The sequence below is a fragment of the Sebastes fasciatus genome, chromosome 24 (assembly GCF_043250625.1).
Source record: "Sebastes fasciatus isolate fSebFas1 chromosome 24, fSebFas1.pri, whole genome shotgun sequence".
NCBI classification, from domain to species: Eukaryota; Metazoa; Chordata; class Actinopteri; order Perciformes; family Sebastidae; genus Sebastes; species Sebastes fasciatus.
In genome coordinates this window covers 7,478,502-7,500,338 of record NC_133818.1, presented here as the reverse complement: position 1 = coordinate 7,500,338, position 21,837 = coordinate 7,478,502, and the positions used below count along the sequence as shown (strand labels likewise).

The following is a 21,837-nucleotide window of genomic DNA, read 5'->3' as shown; positions in this document are numbered from 1 at the left end:
TCTTCGCTCGGCACGAACCTTGGCTTTAAATGTCAACGCCGAAGCTCTCCCAAGGATCAAACTGCTGCCACTTTGGTGTTTATAGGGAGGCTGAAAAATGGTTGAAAAATGTTCTTACATTTACAATTTGTAGACTGAGGAGTTAATGTATTTCTTCTTTTTTTATTGATGGTGATACATATTCATGAGAACCACCTACAATATCACACTCATGTATGAGTTTATGCAAATGGCTGTTGAAGTTAAAATGATCAGCCTCCACTTAGTTTCTGTCTCTTTCGCTCTCCCACAGCATCTTTTCAAGCCATCCAATTTCCCCCTGCTTAACCACCCACCATAGTTACTTATACCTCCAATCACACGGTTTGAACAATGTCCCGTACGGGAAATTGGCAAAGGCTTCACAACTTTGACATTTTCTCAAAGTTTAGAAGGAAGAAAAACACGCAAGAAAACACATTTCACCATTATGAATACTTTTTTATTTCAGATGTGAAGCGTTTTTTTTTTTTCTTCTTTGCAATAAATAATTGGTTTATTTCAGCCACTTTTTTTCTATTTATTATTCAAACATACTCAATTACATCTTCCATTCCATGTACCGTCTCAATAAATAACAAGAAGAGCAAAATTATAATAATAATTATGATAATAATAATAGGATGGAAAGGCCTCTCATCTCTCTTTGTTATCCTTTGTGAGACACTAGTATCCTTGTTTTCCTTTATATTTCCACTTCAATTATTATTTTATTTTTTCATTTTCTATCTATTGGCAGAAGCACTACATCCCATTGTCGGCAATGCAACCGCATGTCCCAGTACCTAATTCAGTCCCCTCTATTCTCCTTGCACTACACAGCATAACTGCAGCTTCACGTCTAGATCCACACATACCTCTAATTGCCAGTGCCTGTCGTCTCCACTGAGTCATTAGTACCGTAATGCACTGTGGCATCTATCTTTGGACCAGAATGCTGTGCTCAGCTCGCTGTGGTCAGTCGTGCCAACAGGAAAGGAGGCAAGAGTCCTTAATATTGAGGAGGGAATCTAAAGTACACTCAACTGCATTGTCGTCTCAATTAATTATCTGATTTATATTTCAATGACATAAAACATAGTTATGTTTGAGAGATGGTTGTCATGACCGGGAACCAATGAGACCATAACCTCTCAAACAGGACAGGCTGTTCTCATTCACACCATGTGCTTTTTGAGCAAGTGCCGCAACTACTTTACTCAAATAGTAAGCAATTACGGAGTAAAATGTAAAATACAATCAAATGTCACTCGTCTTCTGGGTGATAGTGTGTAATTACTGAGACGATATTTCAGCACAATTTAGATTTAATATGCCCGTATCACCCACCTGAACTCTAGTCTTAATTAAATACATGCATACTGTTAAATCTGTTTTATCATACTTGAAATCTGAGTGGAGCACTTTAACATCGGTAAATCAACTCAAGGACTTTTGAGACATGATATCATTAGCGGGAGCCAAGGAAACCAACATGATGCCAACCTTGCGCTGCGGCTGTATTTGCTGGGAATCTGCTGTGCTTTATGGCAGCAAATGGACATTTATGAAACAACAAAAATTTCTTAATTAAACAGAATTTTTTTTTTATAAACATAAGAGAAGGAAAATAATGTAAAAAAGCATGAAAAGAAAAAGTGCATTTTGTTGTTTTCTAAAGTTGCTCCAGCATTTAGCTTAATGATCCAGTCCATCCGGTATCTGCAGGCCACAGCACACCTCAGGAATTAATTGTACTACTGTAGCATTTCGTGGCTATAAAACCTATTTCATAGCCCATCTGCTGTGCTACTACGTTACTGTACCTGACCCTGGTGGTGGTGAATCAGTTTTCACAAAACCTATTGTTTGCTCTTTTATAGATCCACACACACACAAGTCCCAGGACACAAATCCCTGGGTGATACTTTGAAAGTAAGGTCACACAGTTTCTGCAGCGCCGGTGCAAACAGTCTTTAGACACATACTCCCAATAGGCCTTGAATTTCGTCCTGAGGCCCCTGGTGTTAAATTTCGATGTAAAAGCAAAAGAGCGAAGTGGTGAATCTATAGGAAAGAGGTGCTTAATGGAAATCTTGACTTTTATTTAGAAGTATGTGCAAGGTAAGTGGGCTGCTTTGTACAGATTAGCAAGAGGGCTGCCACCATTGCTACAGTTCACCTCCTGAGGTGAATTAATCTTTTAGGTAAATGAAACCCTGCCGGAGATCATTTTCTAGCTTTCCAGACTAGGAATAAAAAAGTTTTTGCGAAATAAATTTATGATAATATGTCATTGGAACATTTGTGTCAAGTTTAAAGCAGTCCTTGTTCCTGTAGGATTTACTGGCACTATACCTGGGTCAGTTCCTTCCTTCTCAGTACAGTCCTCAACTGTGTCTCCCTTCAGAGTGTGACATCACCCTAGGCCTTTTTATCTGCTGTTACATGTTCTAGTTTGAGATGACACTTTGCCCCATAACCACAGGGAATGTGGTAACACTAGGATGAAGTCTTCACAGGAAAACAGCTCATTGGTGTCACCTAATTTGGGTCTTTCAACATGTTTGTATAACGGCGTTAAATAGTCATCGAGTTGTGACATCAAATTTAAATTGAATCCTAATGACTCTCTCGTGGCCAGAAAACACACATAGTAAATTCTCTTTCTACTTTCCCCTTTTTTTTGAGTCAATAATAGAAAGCACCGCTGCGTGCTTCAGAGAGAATGTAGAATGAAAAAGATCATTTGCAGAACTTTACATTTATTCTCCATTGTCAGCACGTTACGCAACAGCGCACAGCGGAAAGTTTTGGTAGAAGTATTGTGGGGAGCTAAAGGTACTCGTTTAGGCTGTTAGCTCAACCGGAAAGTATTAGATTTCACATCAAATGATGAATAAGAAGCAGAAGAAACACTCTTGCCTTCTTTGATTATGGGGCCTAATTGGCCTCCATTTTCAAATCGGTTGTAATAATGACACTGTAAAGACAGAAACAACATCATATCACAGAAAAGGAATATATACAGGGACTTATGCAGTGACACATTCTAATGAAACACATGATGTTCATTTCCACTTGAAATATCACATCCGTAATCATAATTGCAGCTATTATAGCAGCAGGGGGGTGCATTACTGTGATGCCGGATATGACCAAGATGCAGGTAGTAATAAGGCACAGCGCTCACCAAGACCCCCGAAAACACAATGAAGTATATTATTAGGGGTGTTATACTTTTATACTGCATAGTATATTCTTATGCATGTACTCTCTGGATTGTTTCCTTTAGTTTCTGCCATAAAAAAGTAATCCGTATCCTTCTTTTTGTGTTATTGATTCTATTTTAAAAGACATTTTTAGCCACGCTAGCAACGGATGAATTGTACGTCAGTCTTAGCTGTTTTTTTTTTGTTTACTTCTAATTAGCAAATAAGAAATGTTGTGCAAAAATTCATGATACCGAGAAGATAAAGTCTCCTGACTTGTGTGATCTCCTGACATTTCCTCTATGACATTTTACACAGATATTCCTGGTGCCCAGAGGATGAATCCTACTGACTTTTGGTGATCCCCTGACTCGTCATCCAGCACCGTCATCAGGTCAGTTTCCAAATACCTGCAAATCTAAATGACATTCAGCTTCAGCTGCATTTTGTGTTAAGGGTTATTAAGCAAATGTTAGCATGCAAACATGTTTAATTATGAACATGGTACCAGTGGGCAACGTCTCGTTTTGAAAAGTGAAGCCAATGAGGAAGTGCCTTAAACTTGCATTCTTTCTAATAGCCAGCAGGGGGCGACTCCTCTGGTTGCAAAAAGAAGTCTGATTGTATATAAGTCTATGAGAAAATAAGCCTACTTCTCACTTGATTTATTACCTCAGTAAACATTGTAAACATGAGTTTATGGTCTCAATCACTAGTTTCAAGTCTTCTTCAATACAGCATGATGTTCTTTTAGTAGATTATGGTCCCATTTAGAGTCAGATAAACCATAAAGCAGGGGATGCTTTAGGGCGTGGCTACCTTGTGATTGACAGGACAAGTGTTTTCGTCTTACAACTTTAACTTTAGTTTTTAGTTCATGAAAGTTAATTGTAACATTTTAGTCGCCTAAAATTGTCTTATTCAGCGTTCAGTTGTACTTAGTTACTCTCATGTCACTGTTGGTTGCAAAAAGACAAGATGGCGATGGCCAAAATGCCGAACTCGAGTCTTCAAATCGACAGTCCACAAACCAATGGGTGACGTCACGGTGACTACTCCCACTTCTTATACACAGTCTATGGCTAAAAGTCAGCATGTTAATATTGTCATTGTGAGCAGGTTAGCATGCTGATGTTAGTATTTAGCTCAAAGCATCACTGTGCCGAAGTACGGCCTCACAGAGCTACTAGCATGGTTGGTTACTATGTCAACCAATCAGATTGCACCCCAGAATACAACCCACTGGAAATGAGCACACTCGCATCTTGTCAAGTCTGTTACTGTAAGGTCATCTGGCTTATCAGAACATCAGTAAAACAAAACTACAAATAAAATCAGGGTTGTTTTATTTTTAACATCAGTTTCACAAATGACTTTTTCAACATGAATATGCTCTTTCAGTGGTTTGTCATTTTCCACTAGATGGGCCCAAAAAAAGGATAAAGCAAAAGCAGAAATCCGAGATCCACAACTTTTACAGTATGACATGTAAAAGTGTTTTATGAGATTGGTTGGAGTTAACTTCCCCCTTTTGTTTACAGATTGAATAAAAGCCATGGACCGTCGCTACCACTTTTACAATTCCTTCATAAATGATCATGAAAACCTAATTATAGTGTTGTTCTGATCTCAAACCTTCCAGTTTGAGATATTAAGCAGTAAAATTGAGAAAATAATCCCATTTTCTCGTCGGCTAATGCATCTTTTAGCAGTGCTTTGAAATTCCCCTGCGAGGGTTATTTGAATATCAATAAACCAAGAGAGTGTGTGTGATCAATAAGCCCCCTGAGTCGAAAGTTTGCAGGCGAGCGCCGGATGACCCAGACAGATGGCAGCTCTCAATCCCTGGACAGTGAAAACGAGACTCAAGGCAAAACTTGAGAGGGATGAAATTTGAGCGAGTTTAAGAGGGTTGTGTTTCTCTGAGAGAGAGAAGGGGGAAAAGAGTGGCGCTCTGTCTGCCATTGGAGGGAGATTGAGGCAGATTAAAGACTGGCATTTATGGGAGAGGTTTGTGCTTTTAGATGTTTATTTTACAGCCGGGGTCTGCGCTTCGTGAGACCTTGCAAGGTCAACCTACCTCAGTAAAAGGGGATGCCGCTCAAGAACTTGTTTTTCCACAGTGCAAAGAGTAATACAGTATTTGATTCTCCAAGGTAGAGGACCAGAATTGCATTCTGTGATGGCACACAGCCAGGTAAAAACACCACTTGGCTCATATAATGCTGGCCTGAAAATACGCACTAAAATTAACTCCATGAACTATTGATATCAGTCCCAAATCAGAATCCTTAGCTCCCAGAGGGTGACTATTACTCGTTAAAATACCATGCAAACTATATTAATAAATGCTATAATGCAGAGTACAATGTTCCAAAACACAGGAGTGTAATGTATGAAGAGTTCCCCTTTTAACAATTAAAAAAAAAGAATTAAACAATATTTCATGGTCATCCGAGTTTTGGAATATTTGCTCCTAACAAGAGTATTACTTAACAATACACAGGATCTGATGTAACCACTCTTGAGGCCATGAAACTAGGATGAGCACCCACATGCTTGAAAGTTCGAGGAAAGTATGTTGGTGGAAATAAAGTACATAGAATCCCCTCAATCCAGTTCCCACAGATATTCATCATGGGCAGGATAAGTCGGAGATGCCAGCTTAACAAAGTGACGGCGCCGTCACAAGCTGACAAGAGTGCCACCAGTAAAGTGTTGTGAAGTGACAGCGTGCTTCAATTTACATAATTAGCTTCAACAGCAGCAATTAGGCCGTCAGGAATCTTTCATCAAAGGCAACAAAGTCTTTGTGGATGAAGTGGTGAAAGGATAAATAAGGGCATCAAACAAGTATTAGACGCAATCTTTAACACAACAATATGGGATAAAAGGCTTGTTAACCCTTACGATCTACACTACAATTAGTTCTAACCACTGCTGGTCGAGGATATTATCTGCTCGATTGGCGAGCCGTCCAAATCATTTATGTTTGGGACAGCTGACACACATCATATGGGAAGAATTAGTTTTTTCGGCTTATAAAATTGATTATTTGCGAAATGACTGAGAAGAAACTACTGTATATACAATTATATCATCTATATAAAAAAGGTATATATTCCGAATACTTTAAAGAAGGACAAATATTATTAATGTATAAGGGGAACAGCAGTGGCCCCAGAACAGACCCCTGAGGAGCCCCTTTATGGATCCTGATGAAATCGTGTTTCCCATTACCACAGTTTAGGTAGGCCCGCCACAGTTTCATAATGAATCGGAAATATTTTTACGTCCCTGATTTGCCTAAAGTAGCCTAAACCTCAAATGTGTGCAAATGAGCAGCGGCCAACCTAATGCCCCATCTCTCAAATTGCGCCGCCATGGTACCAGAATGCATTGCACGGCTGCTTACATAGACAATGAATGGAATGGAAAGGACAGAGGCTGCCTTTTATGATTAAATTGTTTACTAGAGAACAAAATTGTTTACAGAATACAAAGTTCTTCATAGATCTAGCCTCTTACATTTGCTCTCAAAATGCACCAGATTGATGCATTTAACTTTAAAATGTACTAAATGTTCTTCCGGAGGAGCTCGCCCCCTGGCTCCCCTAGAGGGTCCAAGGTCCACCCACCACAGTCGCACACAATCGTGTGGGAAACACTGAATCATACATCATCCACAACTATGACTCGAGATCTATCATTTAGATAGTTACTAAACTAGAAACCGGCAGTACAATCAAGACCATCTGGGTGTACTTTGTGAATAAGAAATGTATGGCCATGCTATTGTTTCATTTAACTTTTGCTTTTCATATGTGCAATACTTTGATTGACAAATCTCGTAGCAACCACATTGGTCCACCCTCAATGTAGACCACAACGTCTACATATATCAGTTTCACTTTTCTCTACAACAGCAGCTTTTATTTTACTGTCAGAAACTGATGACAACCTGATCACAAATTCTCTGACGGAGTTGTAGTTTGTTTGGAATAAACAGAAGTTGAGAGATTCTATACAAAGAAAAGTGTTCATCAAAAACTTATTTTTTTTCAACAGAAAATCCGATGAAAAACACTTTACTCTTTGATTTGAAAATGTGTAGGAAGAACACAGCATCAAACGTATCGGAACAATGCAACAATCCTCTGATGTCTTTGAACCGATCAATATGATATAAGAAGTGTAGAATCATTGAAAAAAATACCCATAATCTCAGCAGGGAAAATAACATCTGCTGTAGATGTAAAATGATGTGACTGACGATGGGCATGGAAGTCATTTTCTAAAAGCTGTAACTCTCAAAAAATTCGGATTTATACTTTAGGACAGTGCAACTTCACAAAGATTTACAGTTACAGACAGATAATGAGACAATGGACCTTAGAAATTAGTTTTGTGTCTTTCTTGTGATCTTTTTATTTATGCCTCTGTGGGGGGGTTTGTGTCTTGGTGTTTGTTTTGCATCCGTTTGTTTCTCTTTGGTCTTTGTGTTTCTCTTTGTCTTTTGATTAACTTTCCACCAAGAAATGTTAAAAATCACTTTAAACACAGACTCTCACTCAGGGGCCACAAATAATAGGCATGGGTGATACTATATTTGGTGCTCTATAAACAGGAGAAGTGCATTTAAGCGGTGTTAATCAAGCATATCTCACCAGAAGGTGAGATTAAAAGGATATTCTGTGTGCCATGGGGACGCATTTTAGGCTCTTCGGGTGTCATTTGTAGTTAGGTTTAAGCAACAAAACCACTTAGTTAGGTTCAAGAAACACGTCATGGTTGGACTTAAAAAAAGTACGTAAACTAAGTAAAATACGTTCGGTAACAACGTAATAAAAAACACGTCACTAACATAACCTATGAAACAAAACAAAACACCGGTCTCCTGGTTGAAAGTCATGTGTTTGTTGGACTCATCCACCTTCCCTCCCACGTACCGTAAGCAGTCTTTTTCTTCTTTTATTCTACGCCACTAGCTCTGAGCGTAGCATATTTACGCAGTTGAGTTTACATTGCAGCCAGTACAGACTACATGGCGTACCAATGACACGCCAAAAGCAAGAACAGCATTCTTATTGCACGCTAAAGGCTTTGCACATTATCGTGTCATTCGTATACCTTTTTCGTGCTGGTCTATTTAGTGTGGCATAGATTTAAGAACTCCACTATAAAAACTAGGGCCATCAATCGATTAAAATATTTGATTGCGATTACTCTCATGATTGTCCATAGTTACTCACGATTAATCACAAAATAATCACACATTTTTATCTGCATGGGATTAGCATGAAGTTTTTAGGTCAAGGGACCCTTTTGAAAATGGCCATGCCAAACTGTAGTGCAAGTTTGGAGCGTTATTTAGCCTCCTTTGCGACAAGCTAGTATGACATGGTTGGTACCAATGGATTCCTTGAATGTTCTCGTTTCATATGATATCTGTATCTTCACTTTCTATAAAACTGAGCCTGCAACAACCTAAAAATCGCAAGTTGTGTTAATGCATACAAGAAATTAGTGGCGTTAGAACAAATTTGCATTGACAGCCCTAACAAAAACTCATTGAGAAGTCCTCATTCATAACCCCCTGTAAATAAACTTTTAAAATAAAGAATCCAAAATGCTTCTCTCTTTTTCTCTGAAAAAATTTACATTACCACCTCTTTGGCTAGACTCGGTGTTGCTGGAGTTTTGACCTCTCCTGTGCCTGGTAGGCTCATTCAGTAATCCATCCATGTTCACAAATGGAGGCACAGTACATCTTCTGCTTGTGTTCATCTCCTGTGGGAAACAAAAAAAAAACAATAAACCATAAAAATACCACCTACACTAGGTCGGCTTCTTCCATAAATTGAAAGTTTTAGACCTCGCTGCAGCAAAGTTGTTTTGAAATGGACATATTTGTTTTGCTGTTGAGGTAGCTTTCAGTGCTGAATAGCTAAGTATCACATTGTAGCCTAAACAAGCAACATCTTGTTAATGTCACTACTTCCTGTTCATGTTTTACCGAGTCTGCACAATAAAAATTTAATGCACAAAAACAAAAAAAGGTGGAGATTGAGCTAAAAGAGAGTATAGCTGGTGTTGGCGCTAAATAATTCAAAGTCCTCTGAGGATTCTGGGAGCCACATCATTGCAGGTAAAGGTGAACAAATACTCATCCTCGGGGTTGCCCCCAGTCATTGAGCTGGCTTGCGTGATCGCCTGGAGAAACTGTCCATGTACTGCATCTGCTGCAGCTCTTACATCTTTCCTGTTCTGTCTTTAGTAATAACTGACGAAATGCTAAAGCGGACCGGATTGCTCGCTTTAAATTGGCAACCCATTCTGGTCGGGAAACCTATTTCCTCTTTTGGTGCTGCTTTAAGTGAAGGATGTTCCTCTCTGGAATTATTCAAATAAATTTCCATACTGGAAGTTGTGGTTGTAGCTTTTTTTGGGTTACCTTCCCAAGGTCACACTCCCATAGGCATGCTATTTTCTACGATTGATTAAACTGACTCAATGGTACCAATTAAATCCCCCCCAGACAGACAGCGAAGCCAATATCTGGCAATTGACAGAGCTCAACAAATGCTTTAAAGTCACTTCTAACAGACTCAAATCCTATTTTTCACACTATATCACCAGTTGATTTTGTATCCCATGGTAATTAGATTTTAACATTTTTAAAAGGAGAAGATTTAACTTGGATTTAAAACAGCTTTAGCTTCATGTAGATCAAAAAAGCCATTTTGTGGCGGCGGTTCAAACGTGTTGGGCGCCTCCGACTGTCACGATGAACTTAAATGAGCAAACGTGAGGCTCGCAGCTCATTTATTATTTTGTTGCGATGAAAATTGGCTGCTCCAAAATCAACATATTAATGCTGAAGGGTGGGTTTGATGCTGTTTCATTTGTTTTCCGGGTTATTTTTAGCCGTGGAATTATGCACTCTGTAGAAAGCCTACAAATGTGTGTGTGTGTGTGTGCAAGATTGCATTTTCTTGGTGTATTTGTTCTAATTATAACAGAGCGGCACGATGCTGAAAATGTTATCCCTCTATCATCTCTCAACTGCTGCGAGCCCTCTTCAAAAGCAAACCACACGCTCGCACAAGATGATTTCCCCACACATAGGAAATGAGAGTAGAGAGATTTGATTACCGAGTGTATCCTTTGTTTACCTTTTTGCATTCGGCTCAGTGAAAACCAGAGTTCAATCCACAGTAATGCGTATTTATTTCTTCAGTTGACTAATGACACACAACAGTGACCTGGGCAGCAGCTGCAGGGGCACAAAAGGGTTAAAACTAAGGGCCAATCAGATAGCTCTACTTCCCCTAATGTTAACTATACCTTAATTACGCTTTAGCTGCCATGAGTGGGTAACAAAATATGTGAACACTTTGTGTATATCTTCAGCAGGAATGTACAGATGGCTGACAAACAAAAGGGAAAGGAACAGCTTCAGTGTTCTTGGCACGGATTCTTAAAGTCTCTCTACTGAAGGGATTAAAGCCATCCCCTCCAGCAGACATTTCCTCGTTTAGTGTTGTGATGACGGTGATGGAGAGGGCTGTCTAACATGTTGGTCCAAAGTCTACCATAGGGGCTCAATTGGGTTGCAATTTTGTGAGTGAGCCATAGCACAGTGGTTCCCAAACAGTTTGACCCTTTATAGCCAAACAATGCTGAAGTGGTCGGTATACACATTTGATTTGTTTATGGATCTACAAAACACTTATTTCCAACATGCATCTAAGATGTTAAAGGGCATTTTTCAACCTGGACCCTATTTCCCCATGTTTTGTTGTCTAAGTAACTAATAAAGACAACAATTTTTGAAACTGAAGTGTATTGAGGGATAACGCTGTAAATGGCTGCTGCGAAACCAGCTGCGAGGGCAAGTGAGCAGCGTAAATGTAACGTTGCGTGCTTGTTTTTGCCACTTACAGGCTCAGATTTTTATTTTAAGTGTCTGACAACATTATGGAAAGAACCCTACAGAGAAATACAATGTTTTTCTTACCTTTCTCTTGATCCGGTCTGATCTTTTAAGTAACCCTAAGTTATGCTTTCTGTACTCCAACACAACAAACTCTGCCCCGCTGCCACTCGCATTTCCACCATGGATGTATTCCACTATTCACCTCGCAAGATTTCAGAAAAAGACTTTGTTCTTGAGCGAGACTCTTTCCATAATATCAGACTCTTATAATAACAATCAGAGTCTGTCAAAAACAAGCACTTTTAGTGGAAGTAAATGATGGTGCCGGCTTGCCCCAATGGGATTACATTGCAGCCCTACAGCGCTCTCTCTCAATACTGGACCAATTTCAGAAATTGTTGTCCCCATTAGTCAGTTAGACGCAAAAACATGGGAAAATAGGGTCCAGGTTGAAAAATGCCGAAGTTGCCCTTTAAAAGACAGGCGCAAAACATGTGTCATGAAACTGAATCTTAAAATCTCGTGCAAACTAAACTAAAAAGTATCACCGCTACACCTAAATACGACAATAGCAGAACCATCGAGTGACATTTTATAAATAACCTGTCACATTATTACCTAAATAAGTTAATTTATCCAATATTTAAAAGAAAAAAGGCAAAGATTTGAGAAAGGCAAAATAATTTTGCGTCGGATATCTTAATTTGTTAATCATCTTCTGACCTCCCCAGGTTTATCTTGTGACACAATGGGGAGTCTCGACCCCCAGGTTGGGAAACACTGCCATAGCTTATGATCCATCCACATCATATTCATACTCAAACCTTTCAGCGATGCTTAGTTCTCCACATGAAGCATCTGCATCTGTTATTTATTCTGATTTTTTACATTTTATAGTATATATTGCCGAAGCAAAAATAATTGTATAGCCTATAAATCTAATTATTGCTTTTATTGTGGTATGAAATTAAAAAAAAACATGGCTACATAGAAGGTTGGAGGTCATTCTTAAATGTGTAGTAGTACATAAAGACCAAAGTTGAACATACATGGATCCCTTTGTATTTCCTGTTCCAATGTAGCTGACAGGAAGTAAACTTTGACCAAAGCTTGCCCCAATGAATGGCAATGAAAAGGTCTATGGTACGCTTTGGAGCTTCGGCCATATGCTTTGTATAAAACACAAAAGGCAAGACAAAAAGCTTGAGTTTTAAAGTGAGTCCTTCAAAGTTATAAACCGGTTATGATAATATATGCCTAACCTTTCATAAGGACACCGTTGATGATGTTTACAGCTGAGGTTTGTGCATACAAATATCCTCAGTCGTGAGGGGTTGCAAATGTGTTCATACTCGAAACCAATGAATATGCAAATACATAATCAGTTTGAAAGAACTAATCTAAAGTCGGGGCAAGGTCAGCTTGTAGTACATGAATTCTTTATAACTCCAGATGTAAACATCAGCATAATGGCTTCAATTAAAAAGACCCTTGTGCTATTAACAGTGTTACCTTGACTCACTGAGTGTAACAATCTGTATGTAAATTGGGGGTCAATGAAAACACACTTATCCTTTAAAAAAATAGAGTAAAAGGGATATGTTTAATCTAAAATAAATCAGAATTTACTCTACATCTTTCTACCATATGTGGTGAGATTGCCCCAACACTGTAGAACATTTCTGTGCATTTATTTTGAGCATTATTGGCTCAAGAGTAAAACATGAGCAGGCCCGCCGCCAATGTTCAATACGGCAGCAGTCGGACATTAAAAATAACGATCCCATAATTCTTTAACACACTTTCCCATTGTTGATGATTGATCGCGAGGGTGCACATAAAATACAATAATTACACATTGATCTCCTTCCAACAAATCTGCTATTACTTTTTCCTAGCGCGTTCAACCTGAAAAAACCTCTCCTCTCACCTGTTTCTCAATATATGCAGAATGTTATCTCGCTTGCGATAAGTGTTTGGAATAGCGAGAGCTGTCACGTCTCCGGGATCAGCAGACAGTTTAAGTGGAAAAAAGAGTGCGTGTACATTACAGGAGCCGAAAGCTGGAATCAAAACGCGTCTCCCCTATCTCTTTTTTGATTTGTCACAGCAACTTAAACATAGCAACTGCTTTTTGTATGGAAATAAAAAAAGGGGGACATAAAAGTTTCTTTGGAAAGGAATAAAAAACATTTCAGAATTGACAATCGCATGTTTTTGGTGGGGATGAAATAAGTTGTTAATGGGTTTTCTCTGCCTGAGGGGTGGAGAAAGACGAGGTCGAGCTCGGTTTCTATACCAATAAACAATAATAAATAAATGATGCATCAGTGGTGACCTATTATTGCAAACCTAATTTGTGTAGTTGTTGTCTGCTAATTGCTCAGCGCCACCTTATCCATCTGCTGTTATACATTCCCAGGTCGTCTGTGTTTACCAGGTGTGGACTGTTGCTAATAAAGGGACGAGGCTAGCATGACAACTGCCCTTCACTTTCATAACAGAGGGGCGCCTGCCAGGCACCTTTTGGCACTTAACGAATCGTGTTTACACAGACCCGGCACGATTTATAGCTCCCGTCCAATGACTGTTTGACAATCTGCCTGCACACTTTAATATACTCTCCTCTCGCAGGAGTGGTGCAGGGCAAGGATGGCCACTTCCCCAGCACCATCCACCCTATATATACATAGATGCAGGAAAAAAACAAACAATGCAGGCTTGTAAGGACTTGTGAGGAGTCACGTGGTCCTGCTGTAGCATTTGAAATGGAATGCTGACCCACTTAGGTCTGTTGTTGAGCGCAAAGGGTCTGTGGGAAGAAGAACACATAAACACACCGAGGCAAAAGGCGACGTGAACGCACACCTCAGCAAAGATAAAACAATCCCCTCGCTGATAAACAAGTTCTTGGGAAACAACAAAAATAACCTTAATGTATTCACGGATGGATAAGGCTTTTTTGCTCGCCGAGAGCTCTGACTTCTTCCCACCGTGACAATGCTGCCTCTAAGCCACCGATACCTGAGGTTGAGGTTTCTGTGCGTATGCCATGTTGTGTGCGTCTATGCCTCGAGGTGGCTGCGTGCATGTGTGAAGTCGGATTCAACTCATGCTGCCTCTGAGCCAATGACACCTTCTTGTTTCGCCATCGCTTTGATGTGCTGTCTGATTCCTCCGAGTTATTCTTTCTTCGTACCCGCCGGTCGCTCCTGCTGCACAGCAGGGTGACTAGATACTCTGTGGTCAGCGGCCTCTATAAACGCCCAGCCACATTCATTCAAACCCCCTGCTGACTCTGAGTATTTTTTCATCTTTTAAACAACAAAGTCTCTTTTAGAAATTAATCGCTTCTGCATGCTATTTCTTTGAAACAAATCTATCGCCTTATTGGTTATTTCTTGGTAAAACGCACTAAAATTAACTTCGCTATGGGGCCGTTCAGTGTGGGATGATCCCTTGTGATGAATTTTGCTCATTTTTATTCATCTTTAATCTCTAAAAGACTCATCTGAGCCCATTTAGAAAATTCGCCTCAGATTCTCTCACTCAGCTGTAAGAAAATATCCAAACTTTACACCAAATTGAACTGCATTAGGCAGCTTTTAACAAATACCAACACTGAACTGGTTTTAGTGGGAGAAACACAGCAGGCTGTTCTCTTACACCACTTGTAGCTATATCTACGAAAAGTAATGCACTGTAATTTACATATATCTCACAAAGTCAATTTGTATGTAATCCACGTAATTGTGAACCAGGAAGTATAAAGAGTGACAAACGCCACGTAGGGAGGAAGTCGGGATGGATGGGTGGGTCAAAAAACAGTGGACTTTTGCTCAGGACGCTGGTGTTGGTACCCCGTGTGAAACCAAAAGTCAACGTTGATTTATTTGACACGCAACTTCCGTACTTAAGTAACGCCACTTCTGTTGTTATTTTAACCCAAACCATCATGTTTTCTTAAACCTAAGTAAGTAGTTTTGTGCTTAACTTAAACTTTATTAGAATCGTCACATACAGGTACATACAAGAAATTTGACCTCTACATTTAACCTGTCCAAAGGAGCAGTGAGCTGCTGTAACACGCCTGGAGAGCAACTTAGGGTTAAGTGTCTCACTCAAGGACACTTTGACATGTAGACAGAAGGAACCGAAGATCAAACCACCGACCTTGCGGTTGAAGGGCGACCTCTGTACCAACTGAGCTACAGCCGCCCTATGACCCAGGAGACCGCTGTTGGTATCCCGTGTGAAACCAAGTCAATGCTGACTTATTGTACTGTACTTTTGTTACATAACTTCCAGACTTTACAAACGACAGTTACGTAATAAGCAGTTATTTTACGTAACAAACGTTCTTATTTTAACCCCAACCACAATCTTTTCCTAAACCTAACTAAGTAGTTTTGTTGCCTAAACCTAACCGAGTTATTTCCTGTGAAGACGGAAGTTTATTTTGAAAAGACGTCCGGAAATTGACACATGTTGCTGGAAATTCATAGAAAAACGCACGAAAAATGAGGAATAACTTTTCGCTAGATATCGTACGGACCGCTGTATGAGGATACGTTGAACACAGACTGTCGCCTTCTCCTTTTTCTTCAATACTGCCATGTGAACATGACCCCAAAAGCTGTGGTCCCCATAATACAAACAAAACCTGTGTTTGCTTTTCATTTTCAACATTATGGTTTGGCCGTAATACTGTTTATATGAATTATAGATATTTCTGAAGTATATATAATATGACATGGTAAATGCAGTTGTGGCAACGTTGAATTGATTTCCCTTTAAAGTAATTGGTTTCATGTGGAAAGACTTAAGACAGAATTATATAACACAATATTGATTCAACGTGCAAAGTATGTCTGCGTCAAGAATGCTTTTTATATTTGTAGTTCTGTGAGAGAACCATAAGTCCAGGGAAGAAATTGCTGTTTTTGAGTTCTTGAACTTCTTTTACTACTTTTAAATAAGACCCTACCGTGCATTAGCACTGCAGTGAGCACTGCAGCCTCTCCTTTTCAAATTAAAAGACCTGAATAGGCGCACTGTAACACAAAACTGGAGGGGCCATTCCACCTCCTGAATAGAAGAGAGGAAAAGTTCATTTCCAGACACTCATTACCTTCTGACACACAGGAAACTTTGAAACGCATCTATTCACTTAGAAAAATTTAGAGTGCTTGCTGTCATTTCTGTAAAGAAGCGTAAAGTAACTGACTGTAGCAATCAGTGCATGAAATAGACCTGACTTCAGCACAGGTTACACGCCTTTGACAGTGCTGTTTTTTAACAGATCCAGGCCTGCACCCTGAATTATGTGGAGCAGTACCAGGGAATATAAAAGACATTCATTTATAAACACTCCTCACACACAATACCTCCTTTATATCCTCTACACTAATGTCTTGTTATTTCTAATTTCTCGCTATGACTTCGCAACTCTGTTTAGAAAAAAAAGTGCTGAACAAGTAACTACCTCCGTGAACTAATTTAACATTCGGAGCATTAATCACGCGAAGCATTTAGAAAGTAGAACAAATATGTACATTTTTGTTGACGGTGTTGTTCTGCGTTCAGGAAATAGATCCTCGAGAGGAAACATGTTTGCGTTTGAAAGATGGCAGTGCTGTAGCGCTTTTTTTTCATAGGCGGTTAAACCGACTTCAACACATGTTCAACATCAAAAATAATGTAGAAAGTAAGATGAAGTATCCGGTTACATCTCTCCAAAATAATTATAACTTTTATGGGGATTGCATAAAGAGAGCAATTCCTGCTTCAGCACTGAACTTAAAAAAGTTACCTCACTAAAGCGGATGCCTTCAGGCTCTTCAAATCACTTTCATATATTTCCCAATGAGCAATTACACCTGTAGAAAGGTGCTTTCAGTGTTCCCATACACTGGCTGGCAACATATCAGAAAAAATAAATCCACCGAGCTGATGGATGGCTGATTGTCTAATCTGCTTATCAGTGTCATAATATTATTCCTTTGAGCCGAGCCAAAATATATGTGGGAATGTTCCCACCTGTTCTAAAGGTGTCTTGAGGTTTATTTTTCTTTCCAAAGATGACGGAACACATAAGATGTTGGCTACATGCACTTAGTGGTGGCCAATAATCTAACACAATTAACCTCTGGCTATATTTGCTGGCATTTTAATAATACAGGGCTTTAAGCAAAGCAGTTATAACTGTTAAATATGTAGCGGATTTCTATGCATATCTTATCACTGCCAATTTATAATTCATTCGGAAAAGAAACCTGTTGCTGAGCTCCCCAAAACGCCAACAACAGAGCTGCATCCCACGCTAAAATGAACTTGTTTACCACGCCTAATTAGCACTATGTTTCCCTATTAAATGCTGGCGGAGGTGCATGCTGCATTTACAGTAAATATCCGTATTGTTGCCACAAGAGGCTTGGAATTTGTTTACTTGATTACGGACACGCCGTCTCTCCTGGCATCTGGGAAGCTACAAAGTAGTCCTCTCACAGCGCTGCACACACCTACGCTGCAGCTCCATCGGCAAGTCGCCATGCTCTGCGGCCTGACTGGCAAATTAATGAACTGCTCACTCATCAAAGGCAACAGCCTGTGGGGAGCAGTATTTCCAGAGTTGGAGACTTTAATTCGCAATTGTTTCGAACGGTCTGCCGAGAGCGGGAAATTAAAATGAAAAAAAAGGGGAGGTAACATGATGAGTTTCTAGGTGTTGATGCATGGCAACCAAAACAGCTGACACATTCAATTACTATTCAAGATTTTTAAAGAGGACCTATTGTGCTTATTTTCAGGCGCATACTTTTATTTTAGGTTTCTACTAAAACATGTTTGCATGCTTCAAAGTAAGAAAAAAACACTTTTAGGTATTTTTCTCATACCTGCTGTGCTGCAGCACCTCTTTTCACCCCAAATGCTCTGTTTGAGCTCCTGCCCCGCCTCCCGAAAAGCCCAGTCTGCTCTGATTGGTCAGCTGGCCCACTCTGTTGTGATTGGCCAACCGAACCAAACTCCTCGGACTCCGCTCCAGCTCCACTCTAACTAGCTTTGTTTTAAAGCGTGCCAAACTAGCTACTAGGCCGGTATTATGCAAATATGTTACTTTGTGACATCACCACGTTACAGAAGAAAAGGCAGGACTTCCAAGAAGGTGTTTCAGGCAGTTCAGGAGCAGTGTTTCTGCGGGGGGGAGAGTAACTCCCTTTGACGTGGACTTTGTAACTTTGCAGACGTTTTACATAACACAAAAAACTTTATAACACACTAAAGGAAAAGGGAAAAAGCATAAAAGGTCCTCTTTAATATCCTGTGGTTCATCCCTTTTTGCGGTCCAAAGTCACGTCAAAAAGACTTTACATTTATTTTTTGTATTATTGAAGGGAGGAAAAGACAATTCTTTGGGGGTTATCAGAAATCTTCTTTGAGCCTTCATTCTATTTGTCTATGTCTGGCTGTTCAAGGATAAGTCTGGTGATTTCTTTTTAATATTTTTCTTACCATCAATAAATCCCATCAAAATAATCATAAATAATACATTGTGTAGCTAAAGCTTGGTATATCTATATATTCCATTGTGCCATAGAGTTCCAAAGACACTGTAGCCCGTGGTAGATCAGCAACATTACTGCTTTATGCACATTTCAAATTAAACCATTTGATTGGCTCTCTGCAAAGAACTTCTCTGTCTCAATGTTCTTCTCTATTGACACATCTGCTGTGCTTATCGTTACTGCACATCCTCACGTAGTATTCCCAGAAACCAACATCATAAATGAATCATCTTTAATAGTATATAGTATCAGTGGGTGGATTATGAAAGTGCTGGCAGCAAGCCACACTAAATACACCACCGTTTGGATGTTATGTGGATAAAAAACATCCTGTTTAACAACAAGTCAGTGCACGTTACAGAAGGTAATGTTTTCGCCTGCGTGCAACGGCTGCGATTTATGAAAGTGAAGAAATTAAACGGAGGAATGCCCCGAGGGCGGTGCGTCTAACAAGTGACACTCTCAAACCAGTATGAGGATCATGAGACAATTATCACAACCAAGCATCAAACTTCTGAGGCCCTGCACAGTCCCCGAGCTATTACTTATTTCTCGGACACTGAACTGTTATCATCGTTGTGTTGTTTACGCCAGAAATGAGGGTGCTACATGATTAATCATGAGACCGGGCGACGCTACCATGAGAGCGTGCCTCTTAAAACAGTGCTTTATTCTGCAACTCTCTTTTTTACGCTTTGATGGCAGATTTTCTAAAGATTATTCAGTGTCAAGTTTTGTTTCTTATCTTTTTTAATCAAAGACATCTGGTTTCATCCTACGTCATCAGAACCACTTTCATACCTGGCGTAAATAGATGTAAATAGACTGAAATGTGTTTGGACATGCCTCCAAATCACATATTAGCATTCTGAAGCCGTGAAGCCCAGATAGCCGGGAGCCATGCCCTCTCGTTTCTCGGAGGAATTTTAACTATTTATGTTAATCAGAGGTACAAATGTGTGTCCCACAATGTTTCAAACAACTGGTGATAAAGACGCCAGTATTAAGTGTCTCTGTGAGGGAAAAAAAAACACTTTTTTTCTAGCAAACAGCCATCAAAAGAGGAATTCTTAACAAGAATCATTATTCATGTTGATCAAAGTCAGGCCGAGGCGGAATCAAGACGCATATTTTATCAGCAGAGGGACGTCGATGCCACATGTTAACTCTACATACAGATTTAATGCTCCTTTTTTTCCCACTGATACATCGATCAATCACATATTTGTACGAGTATATGTTTGTCTCGCAGATAACAACAGAGACTAAACTAAACCTTGATGATCGTATAGATCAGCACTCCTTGCTCTGATCACTGGGCACACTTTGAAGCTCTTTGCAGTTAAAAAAAATCCCTCTTCAAAGATCTGCTTATGCAACAGACGGGATTTCACCTCAGGTCCTCCATGCGGGAAACCAAAGATTTACCAGTCAGCAGAAGAGCAAATGAATCCTTCCTGGCTGAGGGAGATATTTGTGCTTATGGGGTCTCAGGCAGAGCCGCTTCACTAAGTTCTTCCTATTTCTGTCATATGGCGCTCCCTTCCTTTTGTGGCTACCGAAGCCCTCGGGGTCTAAGCGTGACCCTTAGAGGTCAGAAGTGGTTGTTTTACACCTGGACACGCTAAGCCCACCCAGTGGCAGGTGTTCCAAGTGACCAGTTATGACCTGCAGCTACGCAATCATGACCCCAAATGTATTTAAGTAGCCCACGGGGACCACGAGGGGGGTTATTATACAGACAATATGTCTCTTCTAACCTCGATCAGCAGGGTTCACATATAATAGTGAGGGATTTACACGCTCATAGGCATGGTTTACCACATGACCATTATATAGAAACCATATGTACTCTGTTTTTCATCGTGAGGAGCAATGCGAGTGCAAGCGGGGAAGTGAAAAAAATCTATATCAACATAGCCACAGGTACCGGAGCAAGGCCGCGAGATCAGCTGCGTGTTTTCCAAAAAACACATCTGACCATACATCACAGATGTTTTTTTTAATAACCCGCGAGGAGTCGAGGCACTGAAGCGAGAACCATGGGAGTATATCAACGCACACGTAACAGGAGAAGACGCGGGGATGGAGGGGAGTTTCTCAGGTGGACCACAGGGGATGTTAATATACACAATGTGGGATCCACTATGGAAGAATACCTCGCTGTGCTCAAGTGCCCTGCGGAGCTGTAATATTGGATTAGTCTATCATATTCCATCATGCTCACGATATATCAAATTGATGTCCTTTCTCCCTAATTGGTGCGTCTCTCTTATCCATCTGTGGCTGCCGGTGCTCTTCTGGGACCTGGCTGCGTTCATTACAGACATATGTTAAGGAGAGTGGCTTTCGGAGGTATGATAAAAAGCCACGAATGACAATTACAGAGTAATATGTAGGTTGGGGATCTTGTTTTCGTTTCTGTGAGTAAAAGAAATGATAAAGAATGAGAGTTTGTGTTTCTATAAGCCGCGATGACGAGAATACTGCTCTCAGAGGATTGCATGTGGCGCGGTGATGAATTGGTTCTTTGATCCCAGGGGCTGGTTCCTGGCCCGAGCAGTAACAATATTCACACCGTGTTCCAGCTCTCTTCTACAAGGAGGATGTGTGAATCTTTATCAACCACTGATGTATATGAATTAGGGTTGCCAATTGATTGAATCAAATCAAACATACCTTAAAGGGAGATTTATCAAGTATTTAATACTCTTATCAACATGGGAGTGGGCAAATATGCTGCTTTATGCAAACGTATGTATATATTTATTATTGGAAATCAATTAACAACACAAAACAATGATAAGTATTGTCCAGAAAACCTCACAGGTACTGCATTTAGCATAACAAAATATGCTCAAAGCACCACCACTAGCATGGTTAATGAAAGTGAAATGGTGTTATGTGTTCAACTTGTGGGAACAACTTTAAACACGCAGGATGTTTTTATAATTATAAGGCGTGAGGCAATAAAATTGGACTGTTTTTCCGGTTCTTGGTTGTGCAATTTATAGGTCAAACTTGTTTGTTGCTTGCTCCTCTAACCCCATTTGGTTACATTAGTACTACAATGCTGTTGCTGCTGGTCCTCGAGAGTTTGAAT

The 21,837-nt window shown here is 40.0% G+C and overlaps 1 long non-coding RNA gene across 3 annotated transcripts in view; it reads left to right on the top strand.

Moving 5' to 3' along the window:
• Positions 1-21,837, top strand: part of LOC141763088 (uncharacterized) — a 129,273-nt gene that overhangs the window by 44,464 nt on the left and 62,972 nt on the right. For all 3 annotated transcript variants that reach the window (XR_012593009.1, XR_012593007.1, XR_012593008.1), the window contains exon 2: positions 3,549-3,624. This is a non-coding gene — a long non-coding RNA (uncharacterized LOC141763088). The remainder of the gene's footprint in view (positions 1-3,548; positions 3,625-21,837) is intronic.